The sequence below is a fragment of the Sminthopsis crassicaudata genome, chromosome 2 (genome assembly GCF_048593235.1).
Source record: "Sminthopsis crassicaudata isolate SCR6 chromosome 2, ASM4859323v1, whole genome shotgun sequence".
Lineage (NCBI taxonomy): Eukaryota > Metazoa > Chordata > Mammalia > Dasyuromorphia > Dasyuridae > Sminthopsis > Sminthopsis crassicaudata.
Window position 1 is genome coordinate 626,036,798 of NC_133618.1, and position 18,854 is coordinate 626,055,651.

Genomic DNA, 18,854 nt, shown 5'->3' on the forward strand with positions numbered 1-18,854 from the left:
ATTTCACGTCACCTGCTGCTGACATCCACGCCCCGCCGGGACGCATAGGCTGGGCTTTGTGTCGCCTTTACTATTCGGTCTTAAACCTCACGGAAACAGCTAGGACACAGCGCCCTTACAGCACAATCCTGCTAATCACCTGTGAGGCACTTCCAGGGAGGGGGTGGGGAACTCTCTCCCAAAGCTCTCTCTTAGCTCGGGTGCAGGGGCTGCAGCATCCATCTGGTCTGGGAGGAAGCTGGTAAAGAAATAAATAAATAATTTCCTACCCCAGGGACAGACCCCAAAAGATTTTTAAAATATGAGTAAAAAGCAAAGAAAAACTATAGATTCCTTCTATACAGAGAAAGAGCAGGTATCCAACCCCGAGGAAGTTAACAGCAGAGAGTCAGCAGATAACAGCCTAAAGGGGAATGATTCCTGCCCCCCATCACATAACTCTCTCCTAGAAGAGACTATTAAAAAATTAAGAGAGTTTGAAGAAAAATGAGGAAAGGAAAGAGAAGCTATGATAGAGAATAACAACATTCTGAAATTGGAGTTGGAAAAAATAAAGAATTCACAGGAGATGCAGGGAAACAAAATTTGTGAATTAGAAAAGGTAAAAAAATCACAGGAAAGTAGGATTTCTGAATTGGAGAAGATAAAAAAATCTCAAGAAAATAGGATTTCTGAATTGGAAAAAGAAAATAATTCTCAAAAAAAATTAGGGAAATGGAAAAAAATTCAATAGAGCAAAATAATTCATTTAAAAACGAAATTGGGCATTTACAAAAAGAACTAAAAACTGTGAATGAAGAAAATAACTCCTTAAAATTCAGGATGGAACAAATAGAAATGAATGATTCATTGAGAACCCAAGAATCAATCAAACAAAACAAAAAAAAAAAATGAAAAGCTGGAGAATAACATCAAATACTTACTGGGAAAATCTATACACCTGGAAAATAGATCTAGGAGAGATAATCTGCGGATCATTGGACTTCCTGAAAACTATGACCAAAAAAAGAGCCTAGATTCTATTTTACAGGAAATTATCAAAGAGAACTGTCCAGAGATAATAGAAACAGAAGGGAAAGTAGATGTCGAAAGAATTCATTGAACTCCTTCTGAAATAGACCCTAAAAAAAGAACACCACGCAATATTGTGGTTAAGCTGCAGAATTACCACACAAAGGAGAAAATCCTGCAAGCAGCTAGAAAAAAACAATTTAAATACCAAGGTGCCACAATAAGGGTCACCCAAGATCTGGCTGCCTCCACATTAAAAGATAGAAGGGCCTGGAACCTGATATTCCGAAAGGCAAAAGATCAAGGATTGCAACCAAGAATAAACTACCCAGCTAAGTTTAGCATCTTTTTCCATGGAAGAAGATGTTAATTCAATGAAATAGAAGAATTCCATATGTTTCTAAGAAAAAAACCAGACTTAAACAAAAAATTTGATCTATATCCACAAGACTGAAGAGAAACAGAAAAAGGTACACAGAACCCTTGAGAACTGTATCTCTGTTGTGGGTATATAGAAAGTACGCATGGATAATTTGGTTTTACTGATATAAAAGAAAAAAAGGGGGGGTGTAGTAAAGGGAAGGGGGTAGTATCAGAAAAAGGAGAAGGAGTGATAAAAAGAGGGAAACTACATCCCAGGAAGAGGCATAGAAAATACACCATATCTGAGGGAATTTAGAGAAGGGGAGAAATATTGTGTAAATCTTACTCTCATCAGAAGAGGCTCAAAGAGTAAATAACTGACATATTTTTTTTTCAGAGAATTTTCTATCACCTCATTAAAAGGGGGGAGAGGAAAAGGGAAAAGGAAAAGGAGAATAAGGGAAGGGATGTGGAGGGAGGGGGGAGGGATACTAAAATAAAGGGAGGGCTGCGCATCACAAGGGTGGTCTATAAATTAAATATCGGGGAAGGGGTTCAGGAGGGTCAAGGGAAAAAGCATAATCTGGGGATAATATGATGGCAGGAAATACAGAATTAGTAATTTTAACTGTAAATGTGAATGGGATGAACGCTCCCATCAAACAGAGACGGATAGCAGACTGGATCAAAAATCAGAACCCTACAATATGTTTACAGAAAACACACCTAAGGCAGGGAGATACATATAGAATAAAGGTAAAAGATTGGAGCAGAATCTATTGTGCTTCAGGTAAAGCCAAAAAAGCCGGGGTAGCTATCCTTATCTGAGATCAAGCAAAAGCAGAAGTTGATCTAGTTAAAAGAGATAAGGAAGGAAATTATATCCTGCTGAAAGGTAGCATAAATAATGAAGCCATATCAATACTAAACATATATGCACCAAGTGGTATGGCATTTAACTTTCTAAAGGAAAAGTTAAGAGAATTGCAAGAAGAAATAGACAGTAAAACTATAATAGTGGGAGATCTCAACCTTGCACTCTCAGATTTAGACAAATCAAACCGCAAAACAAACAAGAAAGAAATTTAAAAAGTAAATAGAACATTAGAAAAACTAGGTATGATAGACCTTTGGAGAAAACTGAATGGCAATAGAAAGGAATATACTTTCTTCTCAGCAGTTCATGGATCCTATACAAAAATTGACCATATATTAGGACATAAAGATCTCAAAATTAAATGTAGGAAGGCAGAAATAATAAATGCCTTCTCAGATCACAATGCAATAAAAGCTACATTCAGTAAAAAGTTAGGGGTAAAAAGACCAAAAAGTAATTGGAAACTGAATAATCTCATCTTAAAGAATGACTGGGTGAAACAGCAAATTATAGAAACAATTAATAATTTCACCCAAGATAATGACAATGATGAGACATCATACCAAAATCTGTGGGATGCAGCTAAAGCAGTAATAAGGGGAAATTTTATATCTTTAGAGGCTTATTTAAAGAAAATAGAGAAAGAGAAGATTAACGAATTGGGCTTGCAACTTAAAAGGCTAGAAAAAGACCAAATTAAAAACCCCCAACCAAAAATTAAACTTGAAATACAAAAATTAAAAGGAGAAATCAATAATATTGAAAGTAAAAAAACTATTGAATTAATAAATAAAACCAAGAGTTGGTTTTATGAAAAAGCCAATAAAATAGATAAACCTTTGATAAATCTGATCAGAAAAAAGAAAGAGGAAAATCAAATTGTTAGTCTTACAAATGAAAAGGGGGATCTTTCCACCAATGAAGAGGAAATTAGAGAAATAATGAGGAGTTACTTTGCCCAACTTTATGCCAATAAATTTGATAACTTAAGTGAAATGGATGACTTCCTCCAAAAATATAGGCTTCCTAGATTAACAGAGGAAGAAATAAACTGCTTAAATAGTCCCATTTCAGAAAAAGAAATAGAACAAGCTATTAATCAACTCCCCAGGAAAAAATCCCCTGGACCAGATGGATTTACATGTGAATTCTACCAAACATTTAAAGAACAATTAGCCCCAATGTTATATAAACTATTTGAAAAAATAGGGGATGAAGGAGTACTACCAAACTCCTTTTATGACACAGACATAGTACTGATACCTAAACCAGGTCGATCGAAAACTGAGAAAGAAAATTATAGACCAATTTCCTTAATGAATATTGATGCTAAAATCTTAAATAAGATATTAGGAAAAAGACTTCAGAAAATCATCCCCAGGATAATACACTATGATCAAGTAGGATTCATACAAGGAATGAAGGGCTGGTTTAATATTAGGAAAACTATTAGTATAATTGACCATATTAATAATCAAATTAATAAAAACCATATGATCATCTCAATAGATGCAGAAAAAGCATTTGACAAAATCCAACATCCATTCCTACTAAAAACTCTTGAGAGTATAGGAATAAATGGACTATTCCTTAGAATAATTAGGAGCATATATTTAAGACCGTCAGTAAGCATAATATGCAATAGAAATAAACTGCAACCTTTCTCAGTAAGATCAGGAGTGAAACAAGGTTGCCCACTATCACCATTACTATTCAATATAGTAGTAGAAACGCTAGCTTCGGCAATAAGAGCCGAGAAAGAGATTCAAGGAATTAGAGTAGGAAATGAGGAAATCAAACTATCACTCTTTGCAGATGACATGATGGTATACTTAGAGAACCCCAAAGACTCTGCTAAAAAGCTATTAGAAATAATTCAGAATTTTAGCAAAGTGGCAGGATACAAAATAAATCCACATAAATCCTCAGCATTTTTATATATCACCAACAAAATGCAACAGCAAGAGATACAAAGAGAAATTCCATTCCAAACAAATGTTGAGAGTATAAAGTATTTGGGAATCCATCTACCAAAGGAAAGTCAGGAATTAAATGAGCAAAATTACAAAACACTTGCCACAAAAATAAAGTCAGATTTAAATAATTGGAAAGACATTCAGTGCTCTTGGATAGGCTGAGTGAATATAATAAAGATGACAATACTCCCCAAACTAATCTATTTATTTAGTGCTATACCAATCAGACTCCCAAGAAACTATTTTAATGACCTAGAAAAAATAACAACAAAATTCATATGGAAGAATAAAAGGTTGAGAATTGCAAGGGAACTAATGAAAAAAAAGTCAGAGGAAGGTGGTGTAAGTGTACCTGATCTAAAGCTATATTATATAGCAGCAGTCACCAAAACCATTTGGTACTGGCTAAGAAATAGACCGGTAGATCAGTGGAACAGATTAGATACAAAGGAAAAAAAAGGGTACATCTATAGCAATCTAATCTTTGACAAACCCAAAGATACCAATATTAGGGACAAAAATTCATTATTTGGAAAAAACTGTTGGGAAAACTGGAAATTAGTATGGCAGAAATTAGATATGGATCCACACTTAACACCATATACCAAGATAAGATCAAAATGGGTCCATGACTTAGGCATAAAAAATGAGATAATAAATAGATTAGAGAAACAGAAAATAGTCTATCTCTCAGACCTGTGGAGGAGGAAGGAATTTATGACCAGAGGAGAACTAGAGATCATTATTGATCACAAAATAGAAGATCACAAAATAGAAGATTTTGATTACATCAAACTAAAAAGTTTCTGTACAAACAATACTAATGCAAACAAGATTAGAAGGGAAGTAACAAATTGGGAAAATATTTTTAAAAGTAAAGGTTCTGACAAAGGTCTCATTTCCAAAATATATAGAGAACTGACCCTAATTTATAAGAAATCAAACCATTCTCCAATTGATAAATGGTCAAAGGATATGAACAGACAATTATCAAATGATGAAATTGAAACTATTTCCACTCATATGAAAGAGTGTTTCAAATCACTACTGATCAGAGAAATGCAAATTAAGACAACTCTGAGATACCACTACACACCTGTCAGATTAGCTAAGAAGACAGGAACAAATAATGATGAATGTTGGAGGGGATGTGGGAAAACTGGGACACTGATACATTGTTGGTGGAGTTGTGAAAGAATCCAGCCATTCTGGAGAGCAATTTGGAACTATGCCCAAAAAGTTATCAAACTGTGCATACCCTTTGATCCAGCATTGCTGTTATTGGGATTATATCCCAAAGAAATACTAAAGAGCGGAAAAGGACCAGTGTGTGCCAAAATGTTTGTGGCAGCTCTTTTTGTTGTAGCTAGAAACTGGAAGTTGAATGGATGCCCATCAATTGGAGAATGGTTGGGTAAATTATGGTACATCAAGGTTATGGAATATTATTGCTCTGTAAGAAATGACCAGAAGGAGGAATACAGAGAGGCTTAGAGAGACTTACATCAACTGATGCTGAGTGAAATGAACAGAACCAGAAGATCGCTGTACACTTCAATGCTGTATGAAGAGGTATTCTGATGGAAGTGTATATCTTCAACATAAAGAAGATCCAACTCACTCCCAGTTGATCAATGATGGACAGAAATAACTACACCCAGAGATGGAACACTGGGAAGCAAATGTAAATTGTTAGCACTACTGTCTATCTACCCAGGTTACTTATACCTTCGGAAGCTAATACTTAATGTGCAACAAGAAAATGGTATTTACACACATATATTGTATCTAGGTTATATTGTAACACAATGTAAAATGTATGGGATTACCTGTTATCGGGGGGAGGGAGTAGAGTGAGGGAGGGCATAATTTGGAAAAATGAATACAAGGGATAATATTATAAAAAAAAAAGTGAATGGGCCAAATAGTCTGGGTAACTAGTTAGCTTTTAGAGTTGGGCAAGGATGCTTATATACTATAAATCTGGCTCTAAGTCACAGTTAAGGAAACTAAGATTGCTGTAGAAATGCAGAGCCTTTTAGAAACAGGATCTCTTTAGATAATAGCCTAGCTACAGGATCTACTAAAAATAGAAATAGTCTAAGCACTAATCTATGGAAGGGCAGTTACTTGGGAAGCATTACTTCTATGGCCTTAGAAAGTCTAAATATGCTTATATCAGTGACTTCAGAAAATGCTTTTGTTAGTAATTTTCACAGTCAAGGCCATAACCCAGGTTCACGGTCCAAAATATCCCTTCCAAAACAATCCCAGTTAATTACAGTAGTTCTTTTTAAGGTTTCTTAGAGATTTGGTATCTTTGGTAGAGTTGGTATCTTTCCAATATTTTTGGTGACTTTTGTATAATTTACATAACCAATTAATTCTGTTATAAAACGCTTTGAGAATTCTACTTCAGGCTTCCCCAAAGACAATGTCTGAGCCCCTTATTTTTCCCCTACCCTTCATTGTGAATGTCTATACCTATTCTTCATAACAGTGTGTGAGTCCAAACAATATTAGAAGTTGGGTAGATGATCCTTTATGTCTGGTCATTGGGTTTGGTAGATCCACCTCAAAGAGTCCTCTTATTATAAATCTCCCTTTCCATGCGTCAATTAAATTTCATTTATTTTTAAGTTGCTTCCTGATCTAAACACATTTTTCTCTTTTCATTGTCAAGAAAAGATTAAGTATCAGATTAAAATTAAATTGCTTACAATAGACTCATTTCTTCTTGTTTTCTTTAATCAGTTGAACTGCTTTCCTTTATTCCACAAAATCAATACCTCTCAATCTCTAGGGACAGGATTTCACTTTCAGTTTCATTCTTATTTTCCCTTAAAACAAATCATACAGAATTGTTTTTCAAATTCAGGAAGACATCTCACCCATTATTAAGCTTTTGTTAAGTGCCTTATCAGAAAGGACAAAGAGAAAGTAGTATGATCCTTAGTTTGTGTTTGCATCAAATCCACTTATTAAATGGACTCCTCCATCTCAGATCTTTTTTCCAACATCACATTCTTCACTCCATAAAGAGAAATGAGGTGCTTATAGCTATTCTACCTTCAAAATGTACTAAGAAGTTTTTAGTAGTTTCCATAATACAGACATTTAAAATAGATTATTTTAAGTTACAAATTCCATCTCTAATTTATTTGTAATACAAATTGTATACAATTTACAAATATATACAATCCAGGAAAAATCTTTTCTTTTTTTGATTACATAACTTTATCCCAATCTGGCTATGGATCAAACAAAAGAGAGAAACTATCTGATAAGTTTTTTTTTTTTTTTTAATTCTATCTTCTGCTAAAAAGCTAAAGTGGGAATTAGTCCTACTTACTGGGATAGAGGCTTTAGTATCAAATTAATGAAAAATGGGTGAACAGCTTCAAATGTGAAACCCTGAAACTTCATTAGTCTAACTAAACTTTGAAAATTCTTTGGCTGCAGCTATTTGTAATAGTCCTAATGGCTGGTTTCATGTTCTTTTTAGAAATTTTTAAAGATATCAGCATATAAAAACAACATTAAACATGACCCAAGGAAAATTTTTTGTTTTTGAGCATGTTATAAAGAAAAACACAGACTAAACATTAAGGCAAATACATATTTGCTAGCCTCCCTAATGCCTCATCTCAAGGCCCTTAAATTGTTATAATTTGAAATCTATTCTTCAGGGCAAATTTTGGAACCATTTGGATGCTCATAAATATTAGAACAATCTGAATTCTTTTAATGTTAGTTTTCAGTAGTATGCTCTGCCCTTGGTCCTGGAATAAAAAACAACAACAACAACAAAAACGATTTAGGATGATCTCATTAGAACACTACTCCCAGATTCTATAATTTCCCCAAAGTAACTTCACTAACAGTATAGACGCTTACCTAGCTTATTTTCTAAGGTGATTGTGTCTACATTGAAGTAGTTTACCTTGATTGCCCTAAAAGAACTTTCTTTAGAGAGGTGTTCTAGCCCCAGTAACATGGGGGCCTACCTTAGCTCAGAAAGAAATTTAAATTAAGAGAAATTTGAACTTTAGGTAGAAAAATTTGAAACACAAGTTTTTCCAAGGGTTGAAAACTATCTTTGCAATTATTTTTTAAAGGCTTCCTTTCAGAGTCCTTATGATGTGGTTTGAGGTCCCTTTAAAATTCCTTTCTGATTCCCAACTCCCCTCCCCGCCTCCCCACCCCATGGCTGAAGAAGCTAGGATCTTTGATTCACAAATCCTGCTCAAAAGTACTCTTTTGAATTCCAATGAATTTGGGCTTTCCCAGCCCCCACCAGATCTGAGCTAACTTGGGCTTTCCCAGCCCCCTCACTATCTGCTCAGGTTTCCCCAATCCCCACAAACAGCTTCTTCCTTATCTAAAAACCAATTGGATAGTATTCAATTTTAACACTGGCTAAAACCCACCAGTAGCCTGGGACTCCACCCACCTTCAAGATCACCAAGAGCCCCCATTATAGAAAGGGAATCCTGGAGCCCATTCTTGGCAGGAGCCCCAAACATGGTATCCTTCCAGCCATGTAAGGGTTCCTGTCTGCCTGGTGACCAGCTCTGGCCCTGGCGTCTTTCTTCTTTTACCCTTACTTCCAAATCCCTACAATAAATCTTTTTTATCAATCTAGGTTTTCGGGCCTGCAAATACATCACTAGGCTGCATTTAACTATGTATCCTTGCACCGAATCAAAAGGGGTTGCCCCTTACCTAATTCTCATCATGTGGTGGTCCACACGGGGAACCCCTTAACCTTTTCAGGTCTCTCAGAACCAATCTGGGTTCTCAGCTGTTCGTGAAGCTTCCAGGAAGAATATCTGTATTCCTACCAGGGAATCTGGAACTCTGGATAAGGTAAAAGACTTTTTTCTTTCCCTATCTTTCAGTGGACATCCAAGCCACTTTAGGTTTGGGTCATTGTTAGAGCTCTACTTCACTTGGGCACAATTCCTTACAAATTGCTGCGGTTTGATAAAAGGCCTCTTTCTCTCTCTCTCTCTCTCTCTCTCTCTCTCTCTCTCTCTCTCTCTCTCTCTTTCTCTCTCTCTCTCTCTCTCTCTCTCTCTCTCTCTCTTTCTCTCTCTCTCTCTCTCTCTCTCTTTCTCTCTCTCTCTCTCTCTCTCTCTGTCTCTCTCTCTCTCTCTGTCTCTCTCTGTCTCTCTCTCTCTCTCTTTCTCTCTCTATTTCTCTTTGTCTCTCTCTCTCTCTCTCTCTCTCTCTCTCTCTCTCTCTCTCTCTCTCTCTCTCCCCCCCCTCTCTTAGTCTCTCTCTCTCTCTCTCTCTCTCTCTCTCTCTCTCTCTCTCTCTCTCTCTCCCCCCCTCTCTCTTAGTCTCTCTCTCTCTCTCTCTCTCTCTCTCTCTCTCTCTCTCTCTCTCTCTCTCTCGATACGAGAGAAGCTGCAAGAATTTGGAAAACTAATAGTTTTTACCTGTTCACAATCTAGATACATCTCTGCCTCTTAAAAAACCCTTTCTTAGCAAATGCTTGCTTTGAAGAAACTTCCTCCAGAAGATAAAAGACCTTCTTTTGCAAGACATTTCTAATCACATTTCTCTCCTCAGAAAGCTGGCTCCAAACTCTGAGACACACGGGAAAAGTGTCAGTTCTTCACCTATTCCCACCACCATGTAGCCATTCTGAGGACCCCATCCCTCTCGGGGGCCCAGGCCAGCAATCTGTTTTTTCTGCGCTTGAGCCCCTATCCCACTCCACTGTAGTGGTCAGGCTGTAGCCACGAGGAGAAAGGTCACTGGATTGGGGTGAATTTGGAGAGATGCCTTTGCCTGGCTGCTGCTCCTGAACAAAGGTATGAGCTACCCTGAAGTTCCACCATGAGCTCTTGCCATCCAGGAGCATTGGGTAAGATAACTTGTCTTTCTTTCCCTGTCCTCTCTCTTTTTCAAACCTCTCCCATGTGGCTTGGCAACCTGCCATTTAACTGTACAGTGGGGAATTGGGGATTCAAAATTTTAAAATAGGAGCCAAAGCTTTCGGGTCTCTCAGAAAGCAAGCTTGTTTCATACATTATAAGGCTTGCCCATACATTTTAAAATGGGACTTCGTTTCCCTGATTTGGTCATCCTGCATTAGAGCAATGCCTCTCATCAAAGCTTCTCACTGTAGCAGCCTTAAAATTATTTTCCATGCTCTCAAAGCTGTCTACAAAGACAGAAGATTTTAAAATGCTCACTTTTTTACTTGGCTTCAGGGTGCACTTACCTGCTTGTGGAGAGATAATGCCTCTCTGCATCTCACTTTCCTACCTAACCTTACAACTGATTCTTTTGCTCCTAGTACACTCTCCTATTTTTCTCCATTGGCATTCTATGGTCCCTGCCAACAATTTAAGATTTCTTTTCTAAGCTCTGCCCTGGCCAGGCTGGAGCTTCAAGAAAGACCTTTAAAATGATGGCTGGGGAATAAAATTCCAAATCAAGAAAAATTAAATTTATTGTTAAGAGAGTAAATATGACTTCTGTCTCCATCTTATTCCCTGAACTACAGCACTGAATTAGTTGGGAAGACAGAGTGTATTTGAAAACTCCTTAACTATTTTTGATTTGGCGCCTCTCTAGAATCTTTCTCTGTTCTGTTCTGCCACAGTTCTCTTTTACTGACTCAGTTTCCCTAAACTGATCTCTATCTTGCCTCAGCTTCTCTGGCATTTCAGTCCAAGGAGCCCAGGGTCTATAGAATATGAATAAATTCTCCTTTAATCTGTCTCTTAATGCAGAGACAAACTCTGGGCTTGAGAAATAGCTGACACCTGAACTCTGGGTAGGAATTCCAATCTCTCTCTCTTTAATCACTCAACTGCCAACTTTCCTTTCAGGAGTCATGAATCTTCAGTTAGGGTCTGACTTTTCTAAACTCTCCAACGCCCCCACACTCAACCCTCTAAAGGGTGGGTGAGGCAGAATCTTTTGTCTTTCAACTGAACCACTGTTCTCTGCTAAGCATCTAGTTACCCTGGGGTGAAGGCTAGCTGCCTTCTTCCCCCTGCCTCTTGAAAATGGAGTAGGGAATGGGCCATGTGGAATTCCTCCACACCCACCTTCCACAGAGGCTTGGCTTTGTAAAAGATCACCAGGTAGACCTGCCTTTAAGCTAATTGATCTATTTTTAACTGGGATTTGTTAAAAAATGTTTAACAATTGCTGTATGAGAGAAACTTTAACTATAGCTGTATGTTTGAGGGATTTTAGGGAATTTACTAAATCTGTTATGTATGATCTGATAATTTCTGTAAACAAGGGGAGGAAGGAAACTGATTACACCTGGTCAGGAAATTGGGAAAAACTGATGTATTTTTCTTAGGCATTTCTGCCCTGCCCATATTTTATTAAGTTCAGACTGGATTAGAAACTATTTTATTCTTTGCTTAAAGTTTGCTGGGTTATGTTTTAACTTTGAAATACCTTATTCAGTCTTTGGGATTATTCTTTAGAAACAACCAAAAATCAGACACCTGACCAAGGACTGGCAGCCTCTCTGATCTGTTTCTCCACTCCTATTACACCAGTTTCTTAATTACTATTTCAGCATTTCGATATCATGACTCTAATAGTTTGGGGTGGCCTGTCTTGGTCTAACTGCATAATTTGCTCAGAATCTGTCTCCTACTACCAGCTCCTGTTCCTTGGACAGGTGGAGCTCCTCTAAGCCCCATTTTTACCTCCCTTAGAGCCCTTGACAGACTCAAGAGAGGCTGAGTTTAATGCACAAATGACCACGGACCTAAAGACTGTCCATCTCTGGCTGAGATGCCCCCCAAATGAAGAGATTCAAACAGGGAAGCTTGTGTGTCTCCCTGAATGAGGAATGCTGTTTGATGCTATAATTCTGGGGTTATCAGGGAGAAACTGATTATCGCCATAAATCCTTGTATTTTTATAGTCTTAGTCTGATTTATTTATTATTGTCCTAACTCACTTTCCCTAATTATCCTGACTCAGCCCTGCCTCAGTTTTCTTGCTTCTTAGTTCTGCCAAAACCCCCCTCTGCCTGCTTATCAGAATACCTGATAAGCTTAAAAGAACTTAGATTTAGAATATCAGAATGCCTCTCCTATCCCAAGATATCAGAATGTCTTATCAAGATGCTTCTTCTCTGTGATTATGTCACCTCAATAGTCTGACTGCTCTTGCCTCTATTTCAGTCTTTCTGATTTACTGTTCATGAGGTTTTGTTTTTCTTTTTCAAAAACCCATACCCTTTTTCTATCAGCGAGGTGAACAGCTCAGTTTCTTGGGACTTGATTGATGCTGTTTGGAGCTCAAAACGCTCAGCTGGGTATTTACGTTAAGAATGTCATTTGTAAAATAATCCTGCAAAATTGACAAAATTAAAGTTTTTTGTCATTATCTCTCTTGGGGATGCCCAAAAGGGAATGAAAAGCTATAGAATCGAGGGAAGACCTGGGTTATACTCACTTGCCTTGAAAAACTCCACTGAACAGATTAGCTAATCTATCTCCACTCACCTTGAAAGGAGCTTCCTTTGCTGGTAGTGAGACACACCCACCAAAGCTAGCTCCTTTTAAATCAAAAGAGGTTGGGAAAGAGCAATAAAATTCCTTAGCCTGGGTTTCTGCTACTTTAAATGTGATCCAAAATTTGGTAGGATTTATTTCTAAAAGTTGACCTGCTATTTCTAAGAACTTCTTGAATTCTTTTATGGGGAATTGGATAGTCTTTATCAGTTTAAATTGATTGTATTGTATTGGGTCAGAACCTCCAAAATAATAAGGTTTTTTTGTTGTTTTTTTTAAAGGGGTTACCCTTTACCTAATTCTCATCACTTATGCTGGCTGAGTTTGCCAAAAAATGTGATGGGTGAAATCTGACATAGCTAAAGAAACAAAGATTCAGGCTTCCAAGCATGTCAATTTATTAAGCAATGAATGCCAATTGCAGAACAAATTGGGAACAGGCCTCCTCGGGTTGGCACTAGATCCCTAATACAGGGGAAGATAAATTTTTATGCATCAAAAGTAAACAATTAATAGATGTCAACTAGGATACAAGATTAGGTAATCTCCTTTCTATTTGGAAGAAAGATTAGAGACTTTATGAGTTGGAAGAGGCACCTGTGGAATTTTCGGGATTGGGAAGGGGTGGAATTAACATGTGTGTACTTAACAGCATGTGAAACACCATGTCACTCAATTCCTGATTGGCAAATAGATAGAATTTACAGGAAAATGAAAAAGAAGTCTCAACAGTCAATTTTACAAGACAGAATCAGTTTGTTTCAAATAATTCCCATAATTCTCTACCAAATTAGGTTTCATAAAGAATAGACATAATATAAAATAATCAGAAATACCCAGAAATTCACATAAAACAAAAGCAAACAAACAAACAAACAAAAAGAACGAGTAATAAAACACATGGCCTCAGATGGAAATACATGAACAAAGTATGAGTAATCACCAGGGCTAATATGAGATCCTAATGCCATAATTCACATTTGACTTAATAGTTCCTCAACAACGCAAAGCTTCTTTTCTTGATTATCCCCAATTTATCTCCTATATATCTTATTTGTACATAGCTATTTGAACAATAAGCCAACAATCCCACTCATTAGACTGTGAGCTCCTTGAGAACAGGTAACATTTTATTGTGTGTGTGTGTGTGTGTTTTTTTTTTTTTTTTTTTACAAAATATATGCATGGGTAATTTTTCAGCATTGATAATTGCAAAACCTTTTGTTCCAACTTTTCCCTTCCTTCCTCCCATCCTCTTCCCCAGATGGCAGGTAGACCAATATGTGTTAAATATGATAAAGTATATGTTAAAAACAATATATGCATATATGTCCATACAGTTATTTTGCTGTACAAAAGGAAACGGATTTTGAAATAGTGTACAATTAGCCTGTGAAGGAAATCCAAAATGCAGGTGGATAAACATAGAGGGATAGGGAATTCTGTGTAGTGGTTCATAGTCATCTCCCAGAGTTCTTTTGTTGGGTGTAGCTGGTTCAATTCATTTACTGCTCTATTGGAACTGATTTGGTTCATCTCATTGTTGAAGAGAGCAACATCCATCAGAATTGATCATCCTACAGTATTGTTGTTGAAGTATATAATGATCTCCTGATTCTGCTCATTTCACTCAGCATCAGTTCATGTCAATCTCCCCAGGCCTTTCTGAAATCATCCTGTTAGTCATTTCTTACAGAACAATAATATTCTACAACACTCATATACCACAAGTTATTCAGCCATTCTCCAATTGATAGGCATCCACTAAGTTTGCAGATTCTGGCCATTACAAAGAGGGCTGCCACAGACATTTTTGCACATGTGGATCCCTTTCTCTTCTTAAGATCTCTTTGGGATATAAGCCCAGTAGTAACACTGCTGGATTAAAGGGTATGCACAGTTTGATAACTTTTTGAACATGGAAAGGTAACCTTTTATTTATTTTTTTTGGCCTTTTTTAATATTCCCAGTACTTGCCATATAATAGGTACTTCATAAATGTTTATTGTTTTGATTAAACTTAGTGGGATGAGAATACAACTGGAAAACAACTTCGAAAGGGTATACTTTATTCAAAAGGAACATAAGATATAGAAGTTAGGTTAGTCAAAAGATTGTTGCAAGAAAACAAAGAAAGTGTTCCCTCTATAAATCTACTCTCATACAATACATCAGTTCTTTCTCTGTAGGTGAATATAATTTTTCATTGTAAGGCCTTGGAAAATGTCTTGGATATTGATCAGAATTGTTAAGTCATATAAAGTTGAACTATAAAACTTTTTTAAAAAAATCAAATGAGGAATTCTCCTTTTTTATCTTCCTTTAATCTTTATTTTTAAAAATTTTTATCAGGAATTCATACCTTTGGGCCAGACAACAAATTGTGGTAAAGAAGAGAACATTATTAATCTTTAAGAAATGATTAATAAGAGATTAGAGAAATCTGGCTAGATCTGTGTGAACTGATATAGAGTGAAATAAACAGGGTGAGGAGAACAATGTACAGAATGAATATAGTGATACATATGGAAAGAATAAAAACCCTAAAAAGCTTCTGAATTCAGAGGAGCTATAATGACTAATTTTGATTCCTGAGATGAGAGAGCAAAATATAGTTTTCCTCTCTTGTCAGAAAAATGAATGCTTATGTATGTAGAATATTGTATATGATGTGCTACAATGAATGCTTAGAATCATATTGATAAGGGTTTGAAACAAAGCATCAGCCATTAACTCTGTGATCTTGAGCAAGCCAGAGTAAGGTCAGATGTGGTCTCTAGGCCTATTTCCTCATCTGTAAAATCAGGATGCTACACTTATTGAAATGTCAGTCTAACTTTTCAGCTGTAGATCTAGGATTCTAAGATCCTTAATGGTTTAACTGCTTTGTCTAGTTTTGCTTGACTATCTTATGAATAATAACACTGATGGGATTCTGATTATTGCCCCAGTTTACCAGGCTTCTGTGCCTGGAGCCCCACAGAAATCATTAATCATGGGTCTCATGAACAATGAGCAAACTGGTATATTCTATAACCACATCACCAGGTTACCACATGACAGTTATCACAAAATATAATACAGAAATCAGCCAATAAGAAAGTAGCCTCAACAAGGCAAAACATTGCAAGACAAGTTTCAATAAATCTTTCCCCCATATTGCACCTGGAATTTCCCTTTCTTTGCTATCTGAAGCTATGCTAGTTACATGATTCCTATACATAATGCCCACTTAAGTGGATTTTTTTTCTAGATGCATTCTGGATAATTGCATGCACGGTTCCACCAAGGCTTTCGGACCTCTCTATGTTAGCAAACTTCTCCTATAATCACAAAATTTACTTCTCATGTAAGCAGCACCATTTACTGTATAACAATCCCTGTCTTGCTTTGCTAGGCTGCTGATTCCTTGGCCCATCTAGTGAGTGTGTAAATCTCATTAACATGCTTTTGCTTAGATTGGAGACTATATGATCCTGAATTCTTTCACAGGTGATGCCATGAGACATACCTAATATCTCAATAGCACTTTAAAAATGCTTTTTATTTTCAAAATACATGCAAAGATAGTTTTCAACATTCACCCTTGCAAAACCTTGTGTTTCAAATTTTTCTCTCTTCCTTCCTTCCCTCCCCTAGACAGCAACTAATTCAATATGTGTTAAATATGTACAATTCTTCTATAAATACTTCCATATTTATCATGCTGCACAAGAAAAATCAGGTCAAAAAGGGGAAAATGAGAAAAAAACAAGCAAACAACAACCAAAAAAAGAAAAAAACTATGTTGTGATCCACATTCAGTTCACATAGTCCTCTCTCTGGGTATAGATGGCTCTCTGCATCATAATCTAATAGAACTGGCTTGTTGAAAAGAGCCACGTTTGTCAGGTTTGATCATCATATAATCTTCTTGTTGTACAGTACTTTTCAAATATTTTTTGGCTTGATTCACTGCCTTCTCCTCCCACATACACTTTGTTATTTCAAAAGAAGTATGGGGATAGTCTAACCTACAGTAAAAGAAACTGAGGAAGAATTCTGACACAAGGTACTTTATTAATACTTGATGGTCCCTTCCAATGAAATATACCTCTGATTTTCTTCATGATAGGAAATGTTCTTTTCTTCTGTGACTGTATATTTTTAGAGTTTAATGACCAAACATGCAAAAGAAGTATGGAAAAGTACTGAATCTCATTGGTTGGCATATGATGCATAAGCTAAAAGAGACAAAAATGACATGTCAGCAGGGTCAGGAGTTAGGTGAAACAAGAAATATTTTGACTTATAACAACAGGACACTTGCTCTTGAATAAAAGAGGAGAAACAAAAATAAAATGAAGGACTTTCTATGTAATTGAGCCATTCCTGTCATACTGGGCTTGATCACCATGACAAAGAAAAACAAGGGTGCCGAGCCTTTCTGTAAAGAAACAAATGAAATCAGATTCTACAGTTCACATTTTTGTATCCTAATATACAGAACTTATAAGCACTACTCCTGTGGAATCACATCAGTTGATTGATAATGATTTGAATATAGTTAGGGTCCAAATAAATTATTTCTCACAGAAAGTTCCATTACCAAGTATATATTGGGCACTGACTGTGGACTAAAAAGCTTCAAAACTTAAAAAAAAAAAACCAAAAACCTTGAGCTATTCTCTTCCCACCTACGTTCAACTTTTATCTTTTCCTTTTTTGAATAAAATACTATACAACGTATTTTCTTTGCCTTGGCTATCTTTATGATATTATGTGATATGATATATTGTGTCCTACGTGGTACACTTCTGAATGTCAGTAGAGTGAACAATCTGAAATGTAAAATCTTTGTTTGCAACTGATTCCTGTGTCAAGGAAGAGGAAGATTTGTTTATCAGGAAAAATGAATGGGGCAAGGTTGATTGGTCTATCTGTGTCCATGAGAGCCAAGAATCATGGAATGAGAGTGGGGCCAAAAAGTAGGAAAAGTGGATTTGATCTAAATATGTACCTGATATGGAGAAAATAGCCATCTATCTAAAAATACATGTAGCATGCTTTCCCCACCATTGTTTTTCTATCAAATAATTAAAAGCTAATACTTATTTTCTAGTATGATAGAAGGGGCACCATATGTTAGTGGACAGAGAGCTTGGATTGAAATTTTAAAAACCTGGGTTTAAAATCTTACTTCTGACTTTTGATCAGCTTTGTGATTCTAGGCAAATCAATAGCCTTCTCAGTGTCTCAAGCACTTACCTATTTAGTCACTCAATTGCACAAGCATCTATTAAATAAATACTTTATGCAAGATATTGCAGTTACAAAGGCAAGATTAGTCATGGCAAGAGAATTAAGATGGAAAGAAAAGAAATCCTAATAATGTCCCTGCCTTCATGAAACTCATGTGCTACTGTTGATATGCTAACACATATCTTCCAAAGTAGTATATTGGATGTTTCCAGTTGGCACTATGAAGGCTCAGGGAATGATTAAAAGGCTGTTCTTGATTTAATGGGATTGCAAAACATTGGAGGAATTTGTCAAGAGAAATTTTAGAACATTTTTGGAGATCTTTAAAAGTGCTCCAGATTTTTCATTGTTTGAATGGCTTAGTGTGGTATCTTTCAAGGTGGACTTAAGGACTTGGTAAAAATCTTTTTTGGAGTCATCAGTTGCAATTTAACAAATCTGCCATGTTCTGTCTTAGGTTGCAAGATAATGACAAAGTAGTGCACAAATTCAATACAAAAGTGGGAGAACTGTTCGTGTCATTAATGACTTAGACCATATAGCTGTACCAAGTGAGTTCAAAGCTGATGTAAATGCACAGAATTTCTGATCTGGAAGGGATGTCAGGGTCTATAGTGTAGATTCAATCTGGGAACCAGAAATCCTCTCTTAACAAGTGGCCATTGGGCCTTGGTTTGAAAGTCTTTACTTACTTCCACAAAATGATTAATATCGAAATGTATTTTACATGATTGCACATGTGTAGTCTCTATCATGTTATTTATTATCTATTCAATATTGAATGGACAGGGGGAAAGTTAGAATTTGGAACTTAAAAACTTAAAAAAATTAATGTTAAAATAGTTTTAAATATAATTGGAGAAAATAAAATATTAACAA

At 36.3% G+C, this 18,854-nt stretch overlaps 1 protein-coding gene across 1 annotated transcript in view; it reads right to left on the bottom strand.

Moving 5' to 3' along the window:
• The window catches only part of LOC141558732 (beta-microseminoprotein J1-like), a 28,119-nt gene extending 15,366 nt beyond the window's left edge, over window positions 1-12,753 (bottom strand). Inside the window, exons 1-2 of the mRNA XM_074296372.1 lie at window positions 12,726-12,753; window positions 5,732-5,898 (exon numbers count right to left, since the gene is read on the bottom strand). The gene's annotated coding sequence lies outside the window, so the exon portion shown is untranslated. The remainder of the gene's footprint in view (window positions 1-5,731; window positions 5,899-12,725) is intronic.
• Window positions 12,754-18,854: the final 6,101 nt, after the last annotated feature.